Consider the following 23,165-nt stretch of genomic DNA (forward strand, 5'->3'; position numbering starts at 1 on the left):
TGTGTGCGTGGCCCCTGTCCCCGTAATCTTCTGTTGCTCCTCATTTCAAGATCGGCAGCAAAGGCAAAGTGGAAGAGACAGCCCCTGATTAGAAAGTAGCACAGTGTCTTACTCTTGCGGTGACCTTCCTTCCAAATAGCTAGTCTGTAGTGTAGGCTTTCTTTAAAGTTTTTTTTTTTTTTCATATTCCTCTGCCTTTATGCAGCGTTACCCCTTTTTCGAGTCCCTTGTGTCGCCGATCAACAACCGAAACATAGCATCAGTAAGCTACTTATGTGCCAATGTGAATTCAAACGTACACCTTCCAAAACGCTATGACATTCATTAAATGGAAAATCAGCTTTTAGTGCTGCCATTTACAATAAGTGTTTTGATGATCCCAGCAAGCACTTCAAGTGAAACAGCCAAAAATAGCAGGATATCCCAGTAATCAGAGCAACAATGTCATTGCTTAGTCATTAACATCTTAATCAATAAATTTTCCCCTTCAGAATCAATGTCAAATAGAGTGTATCACTACGCTGTTCTTGAGAGAACAAAATGTCTGGGGTTTACATGCGTTTACTTAATTTTCCTTCAAGTGTGTGAAAGCAGGGCAAAGTTCTTGAACATATCGTAGTGATACTCTGAGCTGAAGAAATGTAATTATTTTCCAGGTATCGCTAGTGTGGTGAAGCAAAAGTTTATCATTTTAGTTTAGATACGCTAGACATATGCGGGCACTCTCTACTAATATACCCAGGCAAGTACAACTAGCGCCTTTTGGAACAAAACTCTCAAAGATACATCTTTATTTTGCTTTCAAGCTTTCGAAAACTTGCAATCGATTTAGTTAACTGCCATGAATTTCGTTTAGTTGGATAACAGGTAATCTCTGCAAACATCTCTGACCATAAAATGCCTGCTTCAAAGGCAGAGGAAAAGCAGCCACCACTGGGATTTGTCTCAAGAATAGAAACGACGAGGAGCAAAGCGAGGCGCCCGTGTGCTGTGCGATGTCAGTGCACGTTAACGAACATCAGGTGGTCGAAATTTATGGAGCCCTCTCATAGCCTGAGTCGCTTTGGGACGCTAAACCCTACAAACCAAAACCAACCAAACCAGAAACGACGATTTGGGGGGCTGTGGAAATAAACTTATAGTCGGCCTTTTGGATTTATATACAGCAAAAAAAAAAAAAAAAAAAAAAGAAGTGAAAGCACTTTACTTTCAGTTGCGAGTTCAATCTAATTCTTAATCTATTACTTTTCTGCTTTTATTGCAATACTGAACTAATTGTGTTGCACCTAATAATCTATGGACATTCTGATTCTAGTACAGATTTCATGCTGTATTCTTATGCTATTTCTATTCGTAACCGCTCGTGTTCTTTTTTTTTTTAGTTTCAGTAAGTCATTATTAGTCATTTTTATTTTCGCTGATGAACCTGCCAGAGCTGGCAGGTGGAATATAAAGAGAGGAAATCTTCCGTAAATACCACCTTCCAACACTGCCAGGTGGAGCTTTCACAGAAATGTTGACGGTGCCGACGCCTTAGAAACTTCGGCTTCTAGACACTTCTTATTCTACCAAATTAAATTTTATCATCCTACAAATGAACGATGAAAAACACTGAAAAAAAAAAAAGACCTGCCAAGACTAGTCTCGTAAAACGGCCCAAGTAACTCGACATTGAATCTAATTACAATCTGGTGCGAAAATAAAATGTTCACTAATATTGTTACGGGGGAAGTGGGTTTAATATTTACAGAATATTCGGGGAATGCATGAAAGCTACGTACAGTCTCAAACACAGTCTCAGTAAAGCTTGTCCCTGAACGAGTCTACGCGCCACCACTTCGTTCTCCTTTTTCCCAAGCGCAACCGTCCACTTTGTCCTTCTCTTGCACATGCGCTTTTTTTCTTCTTTATTGCCTGACATTTGCAAGACAACACAACCACACACAAGACATTGATATAATATGCCTGCCAGGGGCTGGCTTCGTCGTTCTAAAATTCCTTTAGATCCATCAAAAGTTCTAGCTTTGGCAACCACTCAGGATTATCAGCCAAACTTCACAATCTCGATAAACCAATGAGAATCTCGCGCCATTCAAATAACCCTGATTGTTCCATCTACTATATTAACAGCGATAAAATGGAACAAGTGTCTTCTTATAAGTATCTTAGAGTTCACAAAACCAATAACTTCTCTTGGAACATACATATCGATTTCATTATTGCCAATGCTAACCGTACTCTTGGCTATTTGCGCCGTAACTTCGCTCAAGCACCTTTACATCTCAAACTGATTATGTATCGAACTCTGGTAAGGCCCACACTTGAATATGCATTGGCAATATGAGATCCTGTTCAACATACGTTAATTGACCTCACTGAATCTGTACGAACCGTTCCGCTCGTTTCATCACCACCAACTACCATCGTACACCTAGCGTCTCCTTAATGAAAACAAGTCTTGGACTTCCAGATCTACTTTCCCTCAGAAACATTTCTCGCCTATCTGTTTCATAAAATTTTCTTTCATTGTCCGCCCCTTAAAGGCGAACTTCTCTTGCAGCCTTCATATGCATCATCTCGCATTGGTCACCAGCTTGAGGTCGCCGTACACCGCTGCCACAGCAACGTTCTTTTCAACTCATTTTTATCGAAAACCTGCACAGAATGGAACCGCCTTCCCCACTCCATTGCCTCAGTTGTGGATGTTGTCCTTCAAGGCCGCGCTAACTGACTATATTTTGTAACTGCACCATTGTTATTGTTTAGTAACCTGCATTTTTGTACTTTTGTGTATGTGTTCTTTTATTTGCATAATACCCACCCCCTCTTTAACGCCTTTTGGACCTGGGGGTTTGAAATAAATAAATAAATAGAGAGTCTCTCGGAAAAAAATTCGTTCACGACGCGCATCAGTATCACACTGATATCCTGCCATGCGTGAACGCCATATATTGTGGAGGCCCATTAGAATGATTCAATCATATGAAACACCCTCCTCATTTTGCGTGGGTAAGTACCGTATTCCGTAAGGATTAATAGGTAAATCTTTCTTTATGGTTTTTTGAAGTACGTCCCAAAAATAAACCCCTTCCCATCAGTGAAGAAATACATGATCTATCGTTTCTGGCTGTTTACAAATTAAGTAATGTGCACCCTGCGGAAGAAATAAACCTTTTTCTTGCAAAAACACTTTGACTGGCAAAGTTCCAGTGTGCAACTTAAAAAAGAAAGTTTTAGCCGCTGCCGGCACCTTCATTCTCTTTACCCTCTTCAGTACATTCCTACCAGAGCCTATCCCGTAGATGCCCCTATAGGTGGGCTCCAGAAGAACAACGTCACACAAATCTTTGTACAATTTTTTTTTTCACAGTTGATAAATATTCTTTTGAAAATCTTGCAGAAAGAAATCGCACACTTTGAACAACTTCTCTGAAGTAGCCACGAATACCTCCCGTGTAACATTCGGTTGGCACATCAAAATCTGGCTAGTGCACGTCCAAGCCTAATTTGGCAGACAGGGAACAAAAATGGATCATGAACGTCACGCAGGAACAGAAATCTGCTGACAATCTGCCGCTATCCTTGACACTTCTAAATAAGTTCGTGCGGCTGCATCTTTCCCATCTTAAAGCCCACACAAAAACCGCGAATATCCTTTGCAGCTTCTGCACACTCAATCTTGCACAGTGTAAAACTTGCATCACATACCACGGCCTAGAAATGAAGAAGAGGTTGCACACTGTGATTCTGGCAAAAATTGATAAGCCAGTTCCTTTCCATTTATCTGCCCTTTCCCGCATGCAATCTGTGCATGCTCTCCAATGTGTCTCGCTATCACGACAGCATTCTTGCGGCACGCCAAGGTACTTCGGCGGAGTCGTCACCGAGGACACGTTTGCAAAATTATCAGGAGCACTTTGCCATCTACCATTCTACCTCTGGCATGGTAGATGGCAATCTCTTGCACATGCGCAACACCACACGGCGCAGCGTAGTTGACTTAACAATGCTATCCCACACTTGTATCGGATCTTCAGTCGGTGACGCACGCATGAGCACAAGCCTGCGGCCAAGCGGTGGGCAGTATGACGCTCTCTTATGCGCGATAACGCACTCTCTCTCTTACGCACCGAGGGCGCTATAAAAAAAAACTTGCTGAGTAAAGCCATTCGTTCACTGTTCACTGGCTGCGTCCACTTTTCTCTTCGGCTTGTTATGAAACGATACATAGTGTCAGAAGTGGGATTACTTCGCAAGCCTTCTGTTCGAGGATTCCACGCGTAGTGCTCACCCGCCGACGGATGACCCGAAGCAGCTTTGCAGACATGGAAAGCATCAAGCCTCCAGAGCCATTGATCCTGTCTGGACACGTCGGAAGAAGCTGGAAGCTGTTCTACTGAAGGTTCGAACTCTTCTTGGAGGTAACGTCACCTGAAAAACCAAGGACTGAAGCAGCGAGAACGGCGCTGTTGCTCAGCGTAGCAGGTGAAGATGCGATAGAGATTTGCAACAATTTCTCGTTCCTGGAGATGGAAAGCAAACAGGACTACAAGGTGGTTGTAGCCAAGTTCCAGGAATACTTCGCCGAGCAGGAAAACGAAGTTCACGAAAGGTATGTGTTTCGTACACGCTTGCAGCAATCGTCAGATCCTTTCGGACAATTTTTGCGAGACGTGAAGTAACAGGCAAGGTTCTGTAATTTCGGAGCTCTAACTGATGCATGGTTCGGGACCAGGTCATTCTCGGCACAAACTCACCGAAGCTACAGAAAAGAAATGCTTAGAGAAAAGAATTTGCCGCTCGAAAGGGCCGTGAGGTTATGCAAAGCAGCTGAAACCCCATCTCGCCAAAATGAGATATGGTCCCAGACAAAGGAAGAGACCGAAGCCGACAAAGTAACTTCGAGAAAAGAGTATCTGCCAGCAAGGTGCATCCATTGCGGCCGGATACATAGGCCAAGGCGCTGCACCGAGTACGGAAAAACGTGTCGTTCATGCAGCCGTCCAAACCATTTTGCCTTGTGTTGCAGAGGGAGAACTAATGTGGGTGAGGTACAGCAAGACAGTGACGATGACTTCGAAGTTCTAGATGTGGCTGTTGATAGCGTTCCAAGAGGCCGAGACTGACTGGCTTGCGAAAACCACTATAGGAGGGAAGAACGTGACTTTCAAAGTTGACACCGGATCCCAAGCGAACCTCGTGCTGTTATCAGTCTATAGAAAGTTAAATGTCACTGCGCTTCGGTCAAGCGGAGCAGCCTTGCGCTCTTACAACGGTGGCGTTATCAAGAACTGCTGAACCTTTTCGTCGCCCGTCTTCATTTGTGATCGAAAGTAAAGTGCTGAGTGCTTCGTGGTAAAACAAACACCAGGCTACTCTTGGTTTGGAGGCCAGCGACTGTTTTGGTCAGTGGAATATCAACGCTGTAGTCACAACCACTTCTGAGGAACCTGCCCGGCAGTTCCCGCACTTGTTTTACGGAACTCGACGCCCCCAGCGGGAATACAAGATTGTGCTTCGCGAGGACGCTAAGCCCATCGTCCAACCAGCTCAAACAGTGCCCCTGTCTCCTCAGCAGCCAGTGCGTGACGAGCTGAACAGAATGGAACCGGAGAGCATCATTCGCAAAATGAGTGACCCGACAGACTGGGTAAGTCCACTCCTCATTGTGCGTAAAAAAAGACTGGAAGCTAAGAGTACGTCTTGAGTCGAGAAAAATTACAGTGTGAAACCGGAACACTAGCAGATGCCAAGGCGAGAGGACATTGAGGCAGAGCTCACAGGCGCAAATTTTTTCTTGCATATGACGCCAATCCGAAATTGGCGTCATATGCAATCCGTTCGAGACGCTGAAACATTTTCCATGAGAAGAGAAGATGTATCGAATCTTCAGTCGGTGGCGCACGCATGGGCACTACCCAGCGGCCAAGCTGTGGGCAGCACGCCGCTCCCCTAACGCACTCTCCCTCTTGCGCACCGAGGGCGCTATATGAACACTTGCTGAGAAGAGCCGTTCGTTCACTGTTCACTGGCTGCGTCCATGGTTCAATTCGGCTAGTCACGAAACGATACTACACTGAGGTACCCGCTTTTCAGAGTGCGTCAGCCTCGGAAACTCCATTCGTACTTCACGTGGCCATTTCGTATATTTATATGCTTATTTATCGCGGGAAATACAACAAAACACGAAACGAAATGTGTAACTTTATTTTCAAAAATCGGAATTTACGTTTTTTGGGCAAGTCAGTTTTTGACAACTGCAAAACAATACGAACGCCTTTGAACTCTTCCTTTCCCGTTTTGGTCGTTTGTTGGGCAAGTTAGTTGTTGACAACTGCAAAACAGCACAAACGCCTTTGGACATTTACCTGTCCCGTTTTGCTCATTTGTTGGGCAAGGTAGTTGTTGACAACTGCAAAACAGCACAAACGCCTTTCGACATTTAACTGTCCCGTTTTGCTCATTTGTTGGGCAAGTTAGTTGTCGACAACTGCAAAACAGCACAAACGCCTTTGAACATTTACGTGTACCGTTTTGGTTTTGTACTATTTAGCAGGTTTGCACAGCTATTGAGTATTGTTTTAATACGTTTCCGTTCTTTCCGCGTAAAATGCCTTTCTCTTTAAGAGAAAGAGTGCTCAAAATACTTCCGCTATAATGGTATTTGCTCTCATTTATGTTTATTCGTTCGCTTTATTGGTTTCTTTTTTCATCCAGCTCGAGGGCCATGCAGTGTAGACGCCAAGTCTCGTCAAAAGAGTAGTGAATATAGGACGAGGACTGAAAGAAAAGGACTTGATGAGGCCAGAACAGGCATTTATCTTCGGTAGGATCGTATGCGCTACGCCTTGCTCGGACCTAAAGATTGCTGAGGAAGACAAGGCAGGAAGTATGTGTTAACACGTAGATAGATAGATGGATTTATTGAAAGGAAAAGGCAGAGAGGTTGGCCCGAATAATTCAAATCTGGCCTGCTACTCTGCACTGGGGAAGGGGAAGGAGAGAACTCAAAACAAGCGCTAGGACTGCCTGAGTGTACGTTTAATGAGAGACTCGTTTTTTGGTGGGTACTAACTCTGGTCAGAAATCGCAGAAGCGGTACGCGTAGCTACGACACAGAGGCTCATCGGCACAAAAACGGGCCGGGCGATGCTTGAGAGGGTTGGGAACCAAGCGGGGGCTCCCTACCGAAGGTCGAACCAATTGAAGTTGGTAAATCATCATTATCACTTATTGACCCTTAAAGAACCCTACTAGGGGTATTACATAAAGGGGGGGGGGGGGGGCGAGATATCCGAATAAGATATGAAATTTCAAGCAAAATCAAACAAAATAGGTGAAACAATCGATGTAAGGCAGGCTTCAATGCAACGAAAAAAATATAGATGAGTATCAATCAAGCAGACAGGTATAGTGAATCATACAATGACAAAACGTAATGGCAACAGTTACCACATTAGGACTGTAAATGTAAAGACAGCATTTGTTGGAGTTTAGAAGCATCTCGTTCAATTACAATACATTCGGGTAATGAATTCCATTCTTCAATGACAAGAGGCAGGAATGATTTGTTAAATGCGATTGAGGAGCCATGGAGTCTTAAAATGCTCATAGAGTTGAAAAGACGGCGCGATGTTCGGAGGGGAGGGAGCAAAATGGAGTCTCGAAGTGAGGGAAAACAATAGTACAGTTTATGGAACAATATTAAACGGGCAATTCTGCGCCTTTGCGCGAGAAGCTCAATGTCGACAGATAATTTTATACTAGTAATGCTAGAGCGGGTGTCATAGTTGCTGAAAATACTACCGTTATTAAGGAACATGCACCCTGAACATAATGGGGCTAGGAGAGAAAGAAGGGCGGAGGCCGTTGGTCTATGCTACAACAGCGCGCAACCCAAATTGATGGTGTACATGGATTTGGCATGCGGGCGAGACCGTAGTGCGGTCGCCGTGTTAGTGAGCAGCCAAGGAGAAGCAGTTACGGCCGCTCTATCAGAACCAGAGTGGCCGAGGAGGTTGAAGAAGTTGCAATAGTGCTGGCACAATTGCGTGGGCATGAAATTGACATTCATAATTAATGATAACAAATCTGTCATCGCCTCGCCTATAGAAGCGCTGATTTTTGAACAGCAGAGTGTTGCGAGAGCAATCACGCTTATCTCGATGCCAGGACATGACTCCGTCCCTGGTAATGAGGTAGCACACTAGCTAGCTCGATGTATTTGCCACCGGACTGGTTCAGAACCCCTCGACCAAAGAAGCGGAGAGCGCATGGTAAACTTTGGGGAAATTGGCCAGAACTATAGACTATAGTGCAGTGTGGTGCCACCGCCAGACACGTCGCGGTATAATAAAAAGGCGGTAGCCTGGAAGCGACTTCAAACCTATACATATCCATATCCAGTTCTCGTGAACGCTACGTTTCCGGAAACAAGGTCAGATCTGTGTTATCACTGCGGCGTGAGGAGATCCTTCGACTACACTATCTGATAATGCTATTATTCCCTGGGTAATGGCACTGAACATCGACAGCAAAGAAACCTGGGAAGCCCTGCTGCGGAACTCGGACCTCGAGTCCCAGCAGAAACTCGCCCGACTGGCCGATATGAGACCACCGAGGTACAAGACATCCCAGCCAGTGTCTGTGGACGGGGGTGTTGGGGACCGCACTTTTCCTGTTGGACTATGAAAAAGTTTATCACTTTATCTCTCTTGCTTCAATCAGTCTTGCTTTGCCAAACATAGCATTGCGTTGTTAATTATACACAGTTCACTCTCTAAACGTTTCTTAAAATGATGGAGGCCTAATTGAGTTCATTAGAACAACTTTGTCAGAGTAGATGAGGACGATGAAGACGACGAAATCCGAAGCAACCCAGTAATAACAGGCTGATTATGGCTTAGATAAATCGGCTACCAAGACGTCGTAGTGGCAAGCGAGGCTGACTTTCTTGCCTCTAAACCTCTAGGGGGCTCGAAAACCTGAGTCGACAATATTTTTTGTCGAGCAACTGTTCTGAGGGGGCTTTAATCAGCCAATGGTGAAGTCAAAGAATGTGGGTAGCAGTCCATCTGCATTAAAACATCTTTCGAAGTTATTGAACATAACGGATGAGTGCATAAATTATACAGATCAGCAAGGAGCAGCCACACAAAACAATATAAAATAACACATTTTTGGTTGAGAGGATAGTACCTCTGGCTCTTAAACGATTTGCCGAAAAAGGGGCGTTAGTCTGTCCCAGCGAAGTGCGCTATATTGAAAAGAAGGTGCAGTTCTTGTTCTGAAAGTCATCATAACGTTAACGCTTATTGCGTGTCCAACCACATGCACATAGATACAACATAAATTGAGTTGCAACCCTCTATAAAGCTTCGCTACAGCTGGGGCAGCTTCTCACGTTTCTGCACATTCATAAGCTGAGAAATCTGCCAGCAGGATACATGAATCACCCGACTATTGAAAATAGCTTCCTCCATGCAGGGAGAACAATGAGAAACCGATTCTCTGCTGCCTTGTCTTGTTAAGTATTTCTCTTGCTCCAGCGACCGCACAATTTTTAGAGCACGAAGCTCGGTAGGGCAAAGAACGAACGAATGGGAAGAACAAGGCTGGCTCGGATAGAAATATTTCTCACTTCAACGGTGCTGCCCGGAGAAACGCGCGCAGCGTACCGTCCAATTGGAGATGCGATCATCCCGGACGGTTCTCGCTCATCAGAGATTCCGCAGTCCTCACTGATTTCCTCCGGAGAGGGATGGGAAGAGGAAAGTGGCGCGCGTGTTCACCGCTCGGTATCTGAATCCGCGTCCACGGGATGGAACGCGAAGCACGTCCGTACTTTAGTCAGTTCAGCTGCACTCGGTCTTCCGCCACCGCCGATATAACTTGCGACATGACTCAGATTGCTAGCTCTTTCGTTCGAAGCTTTTCTGTTTTACTTGATTTCTAGAACAAGATAGCAAGTATAAAGCAAACGACCCTGCCAAGTATGCTACATTTACGAACCATAGTGTACTCTATTGTTAGCGAGACTAAGTTTAAGAGAGGAAGGTTTTGCTTCCAAACTACAGTCCACGTTGAGGTGATCATTGCAGGGTCACGAAAATCGACCGAAGCAAAATAAGCCGGAGAGCAAACAACTCGCAAGGTCGAACAGTCATATACCTGTGACACTCAGGCTCTGGGAGTAGCTTCAAAGTTATGAGGTTTCTTTTTTTTTTTTATTCTCGAAATATAAGGTGAAAAAGGCTCTATACGTGGAAGTCTTGTTGACAGACACCCTACTGCGAATACGCTTGTTGGTAACAACTGCTCATAAAATTATTATATTGTGAAAAACACTCGTAGTTCTGCACTATTTCAGTAATATTAGATATATTTAGTCAAGCAATGTAGTTGGTTCTTGTCGAAAATGTTTTACTGCACGGCCAGATGCATATTTTCAAAACCTGGGTATTACGAGAAACGACGAGCTCTACGAGCTGTCCGCCGCAGTTTTCTTTTCTTTTCCTGCATATACGAGGACGCAGAGAGCAGGGGGGTGAAAAAAGTACTGCCAATGGCGATATTTGGAATTCCAACCAGTCTGGGAATCCCTGCCATGCGTGGCACGAACCGCACATCCACGGCCTCGATTCTGTTGCCTGAAGAAAATCAGATCGCCGGCTGGTTGGCTGTTGGGGCAATATGCGTTGTGAAGCTCAGTGTTAGTATGCGTCGACAACGGAAGGCACTGCCATATAGGTTAACCCATCGATGTAACACCACCATGCGTAAGCTTATTGAATGGAAGCAGAGACAGAGAGAGAGAGAGATAGAGAGGGGAAATGCAGAGAGTTTTGCCATATATAGTACCACTTTGGCAGCCCGTCATATTGGATGGAGGATGGAGACAATAAAGGAAAGGTACCGATAGAGGTGTTTGCCAAAATAATACACAAAACAGTGCAACAAGCAAGAAAGTATATTATCAGAAAAAAAAACAAAAAAAAAAAACAGCGCGAGCAAACGGGGACGAAAGCAAGAAACCACAGGAACAAGCGCTGACTCTCAACTAAGGTTTAATCACAGGAAACACGCTTATATAAGGAAACAGAAAACAATAAAACGCCAAAACCTTCTGTTTTGTTTTTCTTTTTATTGTTTTCTGTTTCCTTATAGAAGCGTGGTTTCTGTGATTAAGCTTTAGTTGAGAGTCAGCGCTTGTTCCTGTGGTTTCTTCCTTTCATCCCTGTTTGTTCGCGCTGTTTTTTTTTTTTTTTTTTTGATAATGTATCACGAAAGTATAATTACATGACGACACTCCAAGGTGCTGTATCTTGATTTCCAGCCTGTCCCGCCGCTGTGGTATAGTGGTTAGAGTACTCGACTGCTTTACCCAAAGATGCGGGATTGGATCCGGTTGCGGCGGCCGCTTTTCGATGGAGGCGAAAAGTAAGGCGCCCGTGTCATGTGCGATGTCAGTGCAGGTTAAAGAACCCCAGGTGGTGGAACTTTCTGAAGCCCTTCATTACCGCATCTTTATAGCATGAGTCGCTTTGTGATGCTTTAAAGACCAGAAACCAAAACCAAACGCAATCACAGTCGAAAAAAAAAAAAAGCTGCAGCAAATGTTTTCGTTGCCATAGCCGAATTCCTGCGCAACTTTTAACAGCGAACTTGTGTTTACAGACCTGTTGCAAGATGAGCATTCTATATGGTTAACACAAAAAAATTACTAGAGAACTACAGATTATTCAGATGTACTACAAAAAGAACTGTAGAGCTAGAGGAAAGTCTGGTGTTACAACAAAGCTACAAAAACTCTTTAGTATTTTTGACATGGTTGTGTAGTTTTATTTGACTGCTATAGAACTGAATTCTGGGCACCTAGATAGCTGCAGAGTTTACATGCCGGACACACGAGAAATGACAACCGTATCTTCAAATTACACAAGACGAAGATAAATACATGCACGCCTAATCAAGTAGGAGCAATACGCAGCCAAGCGAAGCATTAAAGAGGCTTAGCAAAGGAATACTAAATGGAGTTCCTGTGTTCAGTCCTCTCGCCGGATTTTAAAGGTGTATCTGTAATTTCCCGCCGGCCACTCATGCGAACCTGACAGGCTTCCGAACACCTCCTTTTTTTATTTTATTACACTCAAGACTAGTCAATGAGATAATGTCTCGTCTTTCTTTCGTCTTAGTACATTAGCTGCGCTGTTCTTACGCGTAGCGCACTGGTCTGATTGATCCGGAAAGCCGTTGCCGTAGCCCGGTTTGAGAGGGAGCATTCAATAACGAGCCAAATTCCTTGCGACGCCAATATATTTGTCCGGCTCCGTCATGTGATGCGGCACCCACCAGAGTAGCAGACGGTATAAGGGTTCGCCAATGTAGATGGTGCCTCCACGTTCTAGTGTATCACCATCAACCTTTGAGTCAACGTCGATTCGAAAGATGTGCCGGTAGAATGATAGACGCCTTGTATGGAGTGTATTGGTATCGTAGTACTGATCGATCGATTGGAGGTGGTTTATATAGTCTGATTGGGTGACTGATTGATTAGTGAGTAGTGGTTGCTTATTGAGAGCAGTTGATGTAAACAAATAATCTCGTGTGTTGCTGCTGAAATTTAACACGTGCGATGGCCTATGGCTGGCACTGGTGCCAAGCGTTGTCTTATATTATTACAGATGCGCGTATTAGTACGGGGGCTCTGTTTACGAATGCGTTTCTTGGCGACCAGAGAGATGTCGTAAGACCGATGATGAGAAGGCGGAGAAGAACTCGCTGTATGAGGAGGCAAGACGATTGAAGCGAAGGCGGGATGACGAGATACGAACGTCAAAAACAGAAGCGAGGCGCCGTAAGTGTGTGGAGGAAGCCGAGCTGGAACGTTGTAGACGCAGGGCTGGACCCGAGTTTCGTCCTTAAAGCCAGAAATGGTGAGCTGAGACTTCAACGACGTTTAACAATATGCAAAGAAGCGGTTGTGATAAACGTAGCACCAGAGTAGCAACACTCGAGGCAATGAGCACGCACGCTGTTGCATCTACTCTTGAATCGGAACTTAAGCGTCCTTCCAATTTTTTTTTTCTTTCAGAGAAGGCATGTTTCGCCAACCAGCCTAATCAGTGACAATCATGGAGGTAGGAAATACAGAAAAGAGGTGTCGTTGCACCGTGACCTATGTTATTTAAACTCAAGATCCTAACACATGGCAGAGAATGCGATAATCTACAACTACAATCGCAGGGGCAATTCTATAGCAAAAAATTCAGTCATCAGTTAGCGAAGTCGATCCTGTAGGGAGGAAGTGCGCTGTACTGATACACGACGAACTACCTAAAATCTTGTAGAACGAAAGGAAGAAGATGGTTTGCACGGCATAAAAAAGAAGAACTGAACAAGGGTAAATAGGGTACGCTTCAGGTCGCAGATGAGCCAACGTTTCGACAAGTGAACTTGACGAAACGTTGGCTCATCTGCGAACTGAGGCGTACCCTATTTACCCTTGTTCCGTTCTTCTTTTTTATACCTAAAATCTTAATTATCAGTCATGATGACTGATAGGTAGGTAGCTGATAAGTGATATGATGACTGATAAGTAGGTGGCCCGGCTATTGTGAAACACAATCAGTAATAGCTTGAAATTCGCGACTTCAATGCTCTTATGATCGTCCTAGAAGTCGTGGCGCCTCTGTTTTTGTGAAGGAAAAAAACGTAGCCAGCAGGATGTGCTATTCGATCATTCGACAGAGGATTTGCAGCCCTTTTGTTTTGTTTTTTAGCCGGTGAAGTGTACTTCTTATCTAGTGGCCGTCGATTGTGGTTGCCACGTTTAATGAAAAACAGCATATTTTGAGAGACCCTCATCAGAGGAGATGCACTCGTATATTACTTTTTGATAAATTCTTCTGAGCACATGTTTTCCGTTTGGTTTTTACAGTGCACCGGTTTTGGTATCCAAGTCAAGTGGAATGTATAAAATGGGTAGATAAGGGCTTCACTCGATGTATACATGTTTAATGGCGCAAAAGATGCCAGCTGAAAAGTCCAAAGATAAATCATATTGAGGGGCTTGCCCCAAGCCCTTGGCGCAATTGTTTTGTGTAAGCAAAGATGATCTACAAACTTGCATATTTTGCGGCAAAGTTCTCAGTCTTATTCAAACAGTAATATACTGTAGACATCTCAAGAAAAAGGTGAGAGTAATTTGAACATCTTTGTATGCAAATATTCCGCCATATTTCATGATTATTTAGATCAATATCTAATAGGAATCATGGGTGTCATAAAGTTTTTAAATCATTCATGATATTGGTTCGGCCCAAAATTCTCTCCAAAGCAAGCAGCCTAAAACCGGAAAAATGATGAATTCAAATTTATTACGCGACTTGCAAGAGAGGGCTTCACTATCCGATGAATCTGAAAACATCGAATAGTAAATAAACCATGCAGTTTGAAGAATTTAGAACAAGCGTGTTCTTATTTAATTGTGCGAAGCTTTCTAAAAGAAGACTGAATTCGCTCAGATGGAAGTTCCATAGAAGCAGTGTAGCTTGCCTATGTACGAGTCGAGATTCGCTACGGGTGTGATTTTTTGTGTTAGTCTCACTGTATTTTTTGTGTTCGCGTCGCCTTATCCCACCTTTGACACCCGCAACTAAAGTATGCTGCTCTTCCGATACCATATACTAGAGTAATAAAAGAATCCGCGAGAAACCGTTCGAGGAAATTATGACCAGAGGTGTCGGACCCACATTTATTAAACATCACATATAGCTTTGCTGCGACTATGGAATATCGTAATTTAGGTTTTGAGCGTATGTATGTGCTTGGTCTAATTTAAGTGCGTAATTAAATCTCCCTTTTAATGACTTCCCTGCGCTCGCACCAAGTAGTTGAATCTGCCGTAGTTGAGTGCGTTTTTGAGGACAATAGAAATAAATCCCCAATCTTACCGAGGAAGTATCTGAGGACACACAGTCAAAGTGCAATCGCGTGACATAACAAAATTGCGTTCATAACGCGACAGAATGTCCGGAAAAAAATGTGGTGTCCTATAGAATAATGAAGTCCTAAAATTTATATTGATTTCTTCGGCTTTGCGAAGAAATCAATCAGATATTTTAGGATTAGAATTATCTTGCCCACTATAAACAATAACTGTTGTTTTCAAGCAATTTATACCACAGTAACTCCTCCTTTATTTTTAGAATAGAGGAGGTGTTGATCATACCAAGGAAAAAGCACTGTTGTTTCCGAGCAGGGGGGGGGGGGGGGGGGGGGGGATGATCGAACTCTTCAGTTAATCTGGCCCTCATCACTTTTTCACCATTAGTTTCGTTCGCATAAAATAACAATCAATGCAGCAAGACAAAAATTGATTTTTTTTAATGACCCGAAAACTTGAAGCGTGTCCCATATCCCCTTCCTCACCGCTGAGTAAAACCCTATATCGATCTGATATGAACAGCAGCATCCCTTCCACGGCTGCTGTGAAAGGAAAACAAAGTAAAAGCAATGCAATTTCTTCTGATTTATTGAATAATGGTTTGAAGCACTCTTTATACACTGAGAAGAGTTCATTTGTCAAACTACCACTATTCCCCTTCATGTGAGACGTGACCCTGAAACAAAATCTAATTTCATTTCTACGATGTGGACCGACAAGCGGTCAGAAGAATGGTCTGAACTTGATTTCACTCGTGAACGAAAAAGCGAGACAGTGCAATGTTGCAAAAAAAAAAAAAAATAAAAAAAAAAGTTTAAACGAACAAACGCTGTGAGCAGGATTTCGTTGAAGCAAGAAATGATACAAAACGCAGGGACATTATATGCATTGGATGGTAAGGAAGGCGAAAGCCATTTAGACACTTTGCCTCTATATTTCGAGGTGTTCAAGCATGTATAGAATGTAAAAATAAATGGTCCTCAGGATGGACACCAACAGCGAATAAGAAAAAAAGCGGGAGATGCGGATGTGAGTTTGAACTAAGGCGGTGGTTGCCGAAGCCTTTACAAGTCTCCTAAAAATCCTCTTTAGCGGGGCATGCCTCAGTGGCGCTCTTTGAAGTCCCCACTGGAATGTCCGGAGCAATTCACCGGAACGCTTATTTTGCACACCATAGCGAAAAAAAAAAAACAACAACTTGTTTTTGCGGTACGGTGGTTCGATCTATGTGGAAGCCGATGTAACATCGAGCAGAAATCCGCGCACAAGTCTTGGTGAAAATTTGGAGGACGTTTAAGCTTCGCCTTTAAGAAGGGAAAGCGATAGCGCTATCGAGCAACTTGCTATACTCATTTTTATTTAATAATCCTCCCGGGACGTAGAAGCGCTGCCAGCCACCTTGCCGTAACGCGCAGGCCTCAAGTTGCAGTCGTAGTTCGTCGGCAACATCGTCGCCTATCCGAGCCGGCGCGATGAAGATCTCGGAGGTCATGCCCTGTCTGTCTTATTCCGTGCGCCACGCGCATGATGGCGCTACGTGCACGCCGAGCGAAGAGGAAGTACAGCCGAAAAGTAATTTGCCAATCGCTTAACTGCGTGTTCTGTAATTCTGTAATTTACATGCTCATAATTATTATTATACGCCAGAATACACTTCTCTGAGGGACATTTCTGAGACAACATCGCAATCAATAAACGCGCCTTTGTCCATTTAAAACCATCTAGCTGGCGTGGTGGAGTGGTTAGCATGCTCGTCTCGCACCCCAGAGGCCCACGTTCGATTCCTCAGGTCGACGATTTTTCCTACTCGTTTTTATTTATTAATGCTTCTGGGATTTTTCACTCACGGCCAACGCGGAACAAAGCGGGACGGCGGCCGCCGACGACGACACGGACTTTTCTGCGACACGGGGCCCTTAACGCTACCGCGTTAAAACTATGCGCTCGCAGTCACAGTTTGCTGCATTGGTTTTCCAGAAGTGAGCTAGCTACACATGTGCAGACGCACTGAGAAAGGAACACCAAGTTCGGCGCTGTCGGGCATGGATATCGAGCGTTGGCTCATGGTACTTTATCGCTAATGGCATCACCATAAATATCGATGCATCTTCGTTACAATAGAGATTGCCTATTCGGTATATCCGAAGTCACGTGGAACGCATGCATATTCGTTATAATCGAGGTTGAGTGTTCGATATATCCGAGATCACGTTGTATGCATGCATCTGCGTTATAACCGAGGTCCCGTATTCGTTATATTTGAGATTAGAGGTAGATGCAGTAATAACGCGAAACTCGCGAATGAATTCAGCAGTGATAGCGCTTAAAAATCTGGCTGTGCAATGCTGCTCCTTTTACTTGCAGGTTCAATACCGAATTTTCGAACATAAAGAAGACTGAAGGACTGCTCGGGCTACGCGGTGCTCGCAGTAAAGGGAGCCTCCGTATTTCTTCTTGCATTCACAAAGTCGCAATGCTCGACGGAGCTTACAATGACTCTGATCTGTCCCTCGTAACACATTCTACCGGGCTTGCCTTTAAAAAGCGAAAAATATTTTAAAAATAACTACGGAAAGGTTGATACGACTAAAAACATTTCAAGCTATACCTAGATAGCCCTATTTTCTTACGCGAAACTATATTGGACATAATAAATCATTTAGTAAAACTATTGAAATGTGTTTGTCAGAACGAAAGTGTCAGTAGAGACGTGATGTACCTGGAAGCCAACCCTGTCGAAATATTTGCATAATGTAAAATCTACTGTACTGTAAGCAGATTTTTCATACAGGCTTTAAGGGGAAGTTTGGAAAATACAATTGCTTCCACGTGACAGCGGGTGGGTCCAGTATGCCATTTGGATCTCATAAAATAAGTTCGAATTTTCTGCGAAGCGCTGTTACAGAAGGGCCTTTGCGTGTTCACCGAGTGATCAATTTGAGCCGCCAACTGACACGCGTTTGACGTTTTTATGCTTGTAGGTTTGTCAATAAAGCTGTGTAAGTGGCGTACTGACGCAAATTAGCATACCACGTGTTGACCAAATCTGTCTGCAACCCACACATTTACACTGTTTTCTCAGAACTATTAAACACAAAGATAACTAGTTAGGCCTTGCTAAATAGGTACTTGAGGAAATCAAGAAACTTGCGCCATACTAAAGATCATGCGGTCCTGAACAGCAACCATTTGGTTCTTCGGAGAGAGAGCTTATTGTAATTCTTCAAGTTCTTGTGTACCTATAGCTGGTACACCTGATACAGCGTGTTTATAAGCTTTCTTGGTCCTCTCTCTGCCCATAGTGGTTGGGCAAAATTTGCATCATCCAAAGTATTTTGACGAGTGAAGAGAAAGTTGTTTATAAGTTTATATTCAATTTACAGCCCTCTGCTAGACTGGATATATATATATATATATATATATATATATATATATATATATATATATATATATATATATATATATATTCGAGAAGTGGATTTAAACACAGAAAATTAAACCGAACAAGGCAAGGCTTAAACCCAGCGGAGAGGGCTTTTTTCATTTCAAGTGGCAGCGGTTAAGCTCTGTTTCCATATATATATATAAAGAGCACTGGACGTGGAATTCGGCATACTTCTTCGAAGAGCAGTATATATATATATATATATATATATATATATATATATATATATATATATATATATATATATATATATAGAGAGAGAGAGAGAGAGAGAGAGAGAGAGATCAATCAAGGGAAAATGAGGGTGCTCGTTTCCTTGGCCTCGCCGACTGTTGGCTGCTTTCCTTCATATATATATATATGTATATATATATATACCCATGTGAAGGATGACGCGCCACACAGTGCTCACTATATAAAATAAAAGTCAACAAAGCTCATAATTACAAACAATACCGATGCGAAAAGAAACTCGAAGAAAAATGACTGGGAAGAAAAAAAATTCACGAAGTTGATAGTGAAAAAGCCATCACAAGGTAGTGCTCGTACTGTTGCCAAGTTCAGCTCGTAAAGTTAATTTCACCAAAAAGGAAACCAGTGGTACAGTTCGTAAACAGTTTGCCGTTCAAGGCATGTGAGGGACTCTTCTCAGCGCCCAACTTCGCTGTCAAGTTTATATGTACTCGACAAAGAAGGTCTTCTTAACGCGTGAGCAATGGAACGTCCGTTACCTCAAAAGGAGTTTGATGGTGGCACTGGTACTAGATTGTGGAGCCTCCACTTTTCGGGAATCCTCCGGGTCCTAAGTTATATCCCCCGCCTGAGATTGGTGTAAAACCCTGATGTTTCAAAGGCCTCCACCTGTCCCATTTCAGTTTACAAAATGCCCCGCTGACCGTCCACTCGTACTTCGCAGAAGCTGCTTGATACCACGGGCAAAGATCATTCTAAGGAGAAAGTGGGTCATCTAGGAACTGGAGGTTTATAGTGGTGGTGCACGCGTCAGGAAGGCCTAGTGCTAACGCATACAGAGCCGCGTAAATCGCTTTGATAACATGTAGTTACTTTGTCTTCCTCTGAATCGCTCGAATCGGCCATTTTGAATTTCTTTACTCACGGTCGACAGAATAGTTGATCGCCCTTACATAGTGAACAAAGCCGTATGCTCACGAGGTTCATATATAATGGCGCCCCATCGCTAGACACAATTTACCGCAGCTGTTGAAACACATGTGTTTTCGAACGAACGATTCGATTTATTAAACTTTGGCAAGTGTTTTATGTAGCCTCCTCCGCTGAATACGGACCATTGTAAAGGTGAAACTGGCTACAATTAATCAGCTGAAGATAAATATCGCTTATTTACCAAAAGTTCTCTGTAATTTTGCAGCCCCTTGGGGTTCGAGAATTCTTACTCATGATTCATCAGCTGATAAAGCGACCGGCACAAAATAGCCATCTAATTTTACAAGGAGCTATTAATACAACTGCTGAAGTGCTTCCTACAGTTCAGCGTGTAATTAACTCATGATCGAGCTAAAAAAAGACAATGGACTTAGTTATAATTTCCCAAATATACTGTTAAGACACCGAGTTTAACGCATCATTTGAAGCCTGGTACGCAGCAAAAGATCTGCACTTTCGAAGCAATATTTGCGGACCCCGCTGCTGCTCAGAGTAAAAAGACAAGTCCTGGAGTAAAGTGTGCGCGACGAAGACGGTTATCTAGGCATTTTAGGATAAAATTTCAATCGATAATAGGCGTCTAAAACCAGTTCACCATCTACGGAGCTCGTTCACTGCACAATAAGCTTCAGAAGGAGCGTAGCAGGGGGCGACAGAAAGTTAGGTGGGCGGATGAGATTAAGAAGTTTGCAGGGGACAAGTGGATGCAGCTAGCACAGAACCGGGTTAATTGGAGAAATATGGGAGAGGCCTTCGCCCTGCAGTGAGTACAGTCAGGCTGATAATGATGATGATGATTCATTGACTGTGATCGCGGTTCGAAAGAAGGGAAATGGGCAAACTCCCACTTGAGTCTTTCTATTTTTACACTCGGAAACTAACTCGGTTCGAAAAAAAGCGACCCTGTCTTTTCTGGAAAATATCCTAAATCGGGAAAAATCTGAGTCGGGCTTTCGAGATTCTGGTAGGTAGGAAAAAAGCAATATCCCAATGCTTTTTCAGTTCCATCCATTTTTCGCCTTCCGGTAGGAAGCCGAGTGGCGGCCTGTTTTCAGCTGCCTCAGAGCGACCGGATTGCAGAAGTCTCTTCGCTAACCAAATTTAGAACAGTCGAAGAAAACTGACTATTTCAAACTAGAATAGACAGGCTGGAGACTAAAAAAAGAACACCTGCGCAAGTGCTGTCCACACACTCGAAATCCTCCGACGGGCGTCGTCTCCAGGCTCCTACCCGGCCCGGTACCTAGCGACAAGCGCAAGAGGCTTTGACCTACGTCCGCATTTCCAAGGCCATATGCGCCGCTTTACATTTTCACTCTGCCCTCTTTTTGCAACTGAAATTTTCATCTTGTTATTAGACCACTCCCCCATGTAGTCTGGAGGGCATTGTGGGCAGCTACATACATTAGTGAAGTTAAGTCAAATATATCGTCGACAACGCGGTGGACCAGTGATGGGACGAATGCTAGGGTGAAGCAAAGAGAAGACTGAACACTGAAGGAGAAAGCTAGCTCAAAAAGGGGACCTTCGCAAGTTTAGAGGCCAAATATGGGCAACAGTGGTGCAACAGTCAGAAACACTAAGGGGGTATTTATTTTGTTTCTCTTCCATTGGCTGAATAAGCAGAATACGTTCCACCTTTCTCTATTCGAACTAGGTCGCATTAGAAAGGAGGCAGAGATCAGCTTTGCAAGTGTATATTGTACCGACTATTCGAAAGGAGAAACGTTGGTATTATAATTGCAATTATTCTGCCTAAAGGAATCACATCGATATTTCTTCAGACCATGGTCATCACTTCGCATACGTGTTCTTATCTAGTGTAACTCGAACAAACACTGATTGCGTTCTTATCTCCTCTATATTTTCTTTCAAACCCATCTTACTCCGATTATGGTGTGGATCACTTTGTCTTCCTTCTCACGTTCTGCCTCTCGAATCAGTGGCGACTGTAAAGGCGGGTGCGAGCTGTGAGCTAGGCTTAATAAGGTGACCCATCCAATGCGATTGTGGAGGAAAACGCGGCGTCTCAGCTAGGCCATTGGGCCTTCAGCGCACCCGGAGCTTGGGCACCGATGCAATAAAGCACCCACGCATTTCTACCATTGAGAAAAACAATAACAAAGCTAATCAATTCTGTCGAGGTTTGCACCCCAGACTACTAAAAGCGCGCAGCATTTGAAAATGGCCCAATGGGAGCGTGAAGTTTAATGGCTGCGCACTTACACTATGAATGATCGAAAACGGGATTGCGGCATATCGTCCGCGCGGAAAAAAAAAAAAAAAAGTCTGTGGCAGGTAAGACCTTTAATAGCAGTATCTTAGCGACAGCGTCGACAGTCTAGGAAGGTAATGTGCTATTGTCGACAATTCATGTACGTCATTACATTCTGACGCCAATTACCTCCCAACTATATTCTCTCTCTTTTGGTCATTCCCAATCCTCGTTCAGCGTCGGATACATAGCAATATGGTTTGCCAGAGAGACACAGTCCTCCAGTCGACTTTTAAGCTTATTGTGTCGTTGAATCCTTCTCTTCCTAACAAAGTTATAAGAATGGTTGAGGAATGTTTGGTGAATTTCAGCGTACCGACCACGAATTGCTTTGTTGCCTTTGTGCTTCACAAAACAGAAAATTAAGCTGATGGATTAATTAGATATCGGCCACGTGTGGAGCATTGCAATCGTAATTTCTGCCTCAACTCTGATTTGCTAGTGTGTACAAGTTCGGCTGGAAGAAACTTGATGCATCATTAATGGTTGCAATATTATTTCTGAATTCATTCATTTAAGTGAATCCTATTCTACTATTTGAGAGTACTTCAGAATAACGGCCTAGGAAGCGAGTTAGTGCATGATGGAAATGAACGGTGGCGCAACACGGAAAAGGACACAGACAAGAAAGACACCACATGCGCACACTACCAACTATTTATTAAACGGAAATAAATTAAATACGCCACCTTTGCGCTTAATAAATAGTTGGCAGTGTGTGCATGTGGTGTCCCTTTCTTCTCTGTGTCCGTTTCCGTGTTGCGCCGCCGTTCAGTTCTATTTGAGAGTACTTTACGTTTAGTTCGAATTCAATTGCATGCACTAGTCACTAGGGGTCAAATTTTATCCGGAAAAACCGGCGCATAAAATTGCAGACGTTCAACTTTGTTGAGCCTAGTATACAGAGTGAAAGCTTAGATAAGCATGGTTAAACACGGTTTTGTTTCGGTTGCGTATCGCTGAATTCAGTGTGACTCTCCTGTGGTGCTGATAATTACGTTGTTTAACAAGTCTGGCTTCTCGTTGTTCTGCCCTCTCATCTCGTTTAGCACGCTTCAAAAGGTGCGTCACGGGATATGACGTCACAGCCATTTCTCTACTCCTGCTAGTATAAGCGTCAAACGCCAGATTTACTGACTACGGGGCTTTACATCGGGGATGTAGAGCTGTTGGGTCCAAAAATTTGCAAAAAAAAAAAAAAAAGTACGTTACCGCAGCCGTTGTGAGGAACCTTTGGAAGGAACTAAAAACCGTTTATACCGGCTCATTAACCGTACTGTAGCGTCACACAAGCTACTGCAATTAAAAATGCA

General features: G+C 43.6%; 1 long non-coding RNA gene across 1 annotated transcript in view; it reads left to right on the top strand.

Annotated features, from left to right (window-relative positions):
• Positions 1 to 4,060: 4,060 nt before the first annotated feature.
• Positions 4,061 to 23,165, top strand: part of LOC146179453 (uncharacterized) — a 392,855-nt gene continuing 373,750 nt past the window's right edge. Inside the window, exon 1 of the long non-coding RNA XR_014700927.1 lies at positions 4,061 to 5,650. This is a non-coding gene — a long non-coding RNA (uncharacterized LOC146179453). The remainder of the gene's footprint in view (positions 5,651 to 23,165) is intronic.

The sequence above is a fragment of the Amblyomma maculatum genome, chromosome 9 (assembly GCF_055883805.1).
Source record: "Amblyomma maculatum isolate TAMU_Amacu chromosome 9, ASM5588380v1, whole genome shotgun sequence".
NCBI classification, from domain to species: domain Eukaryota; kingdom Metazoa; phylum Arthropoda; class Arachnida; order Ixodida; family Ixodidae; genus Amblyomma; species Amblyomma maculatum.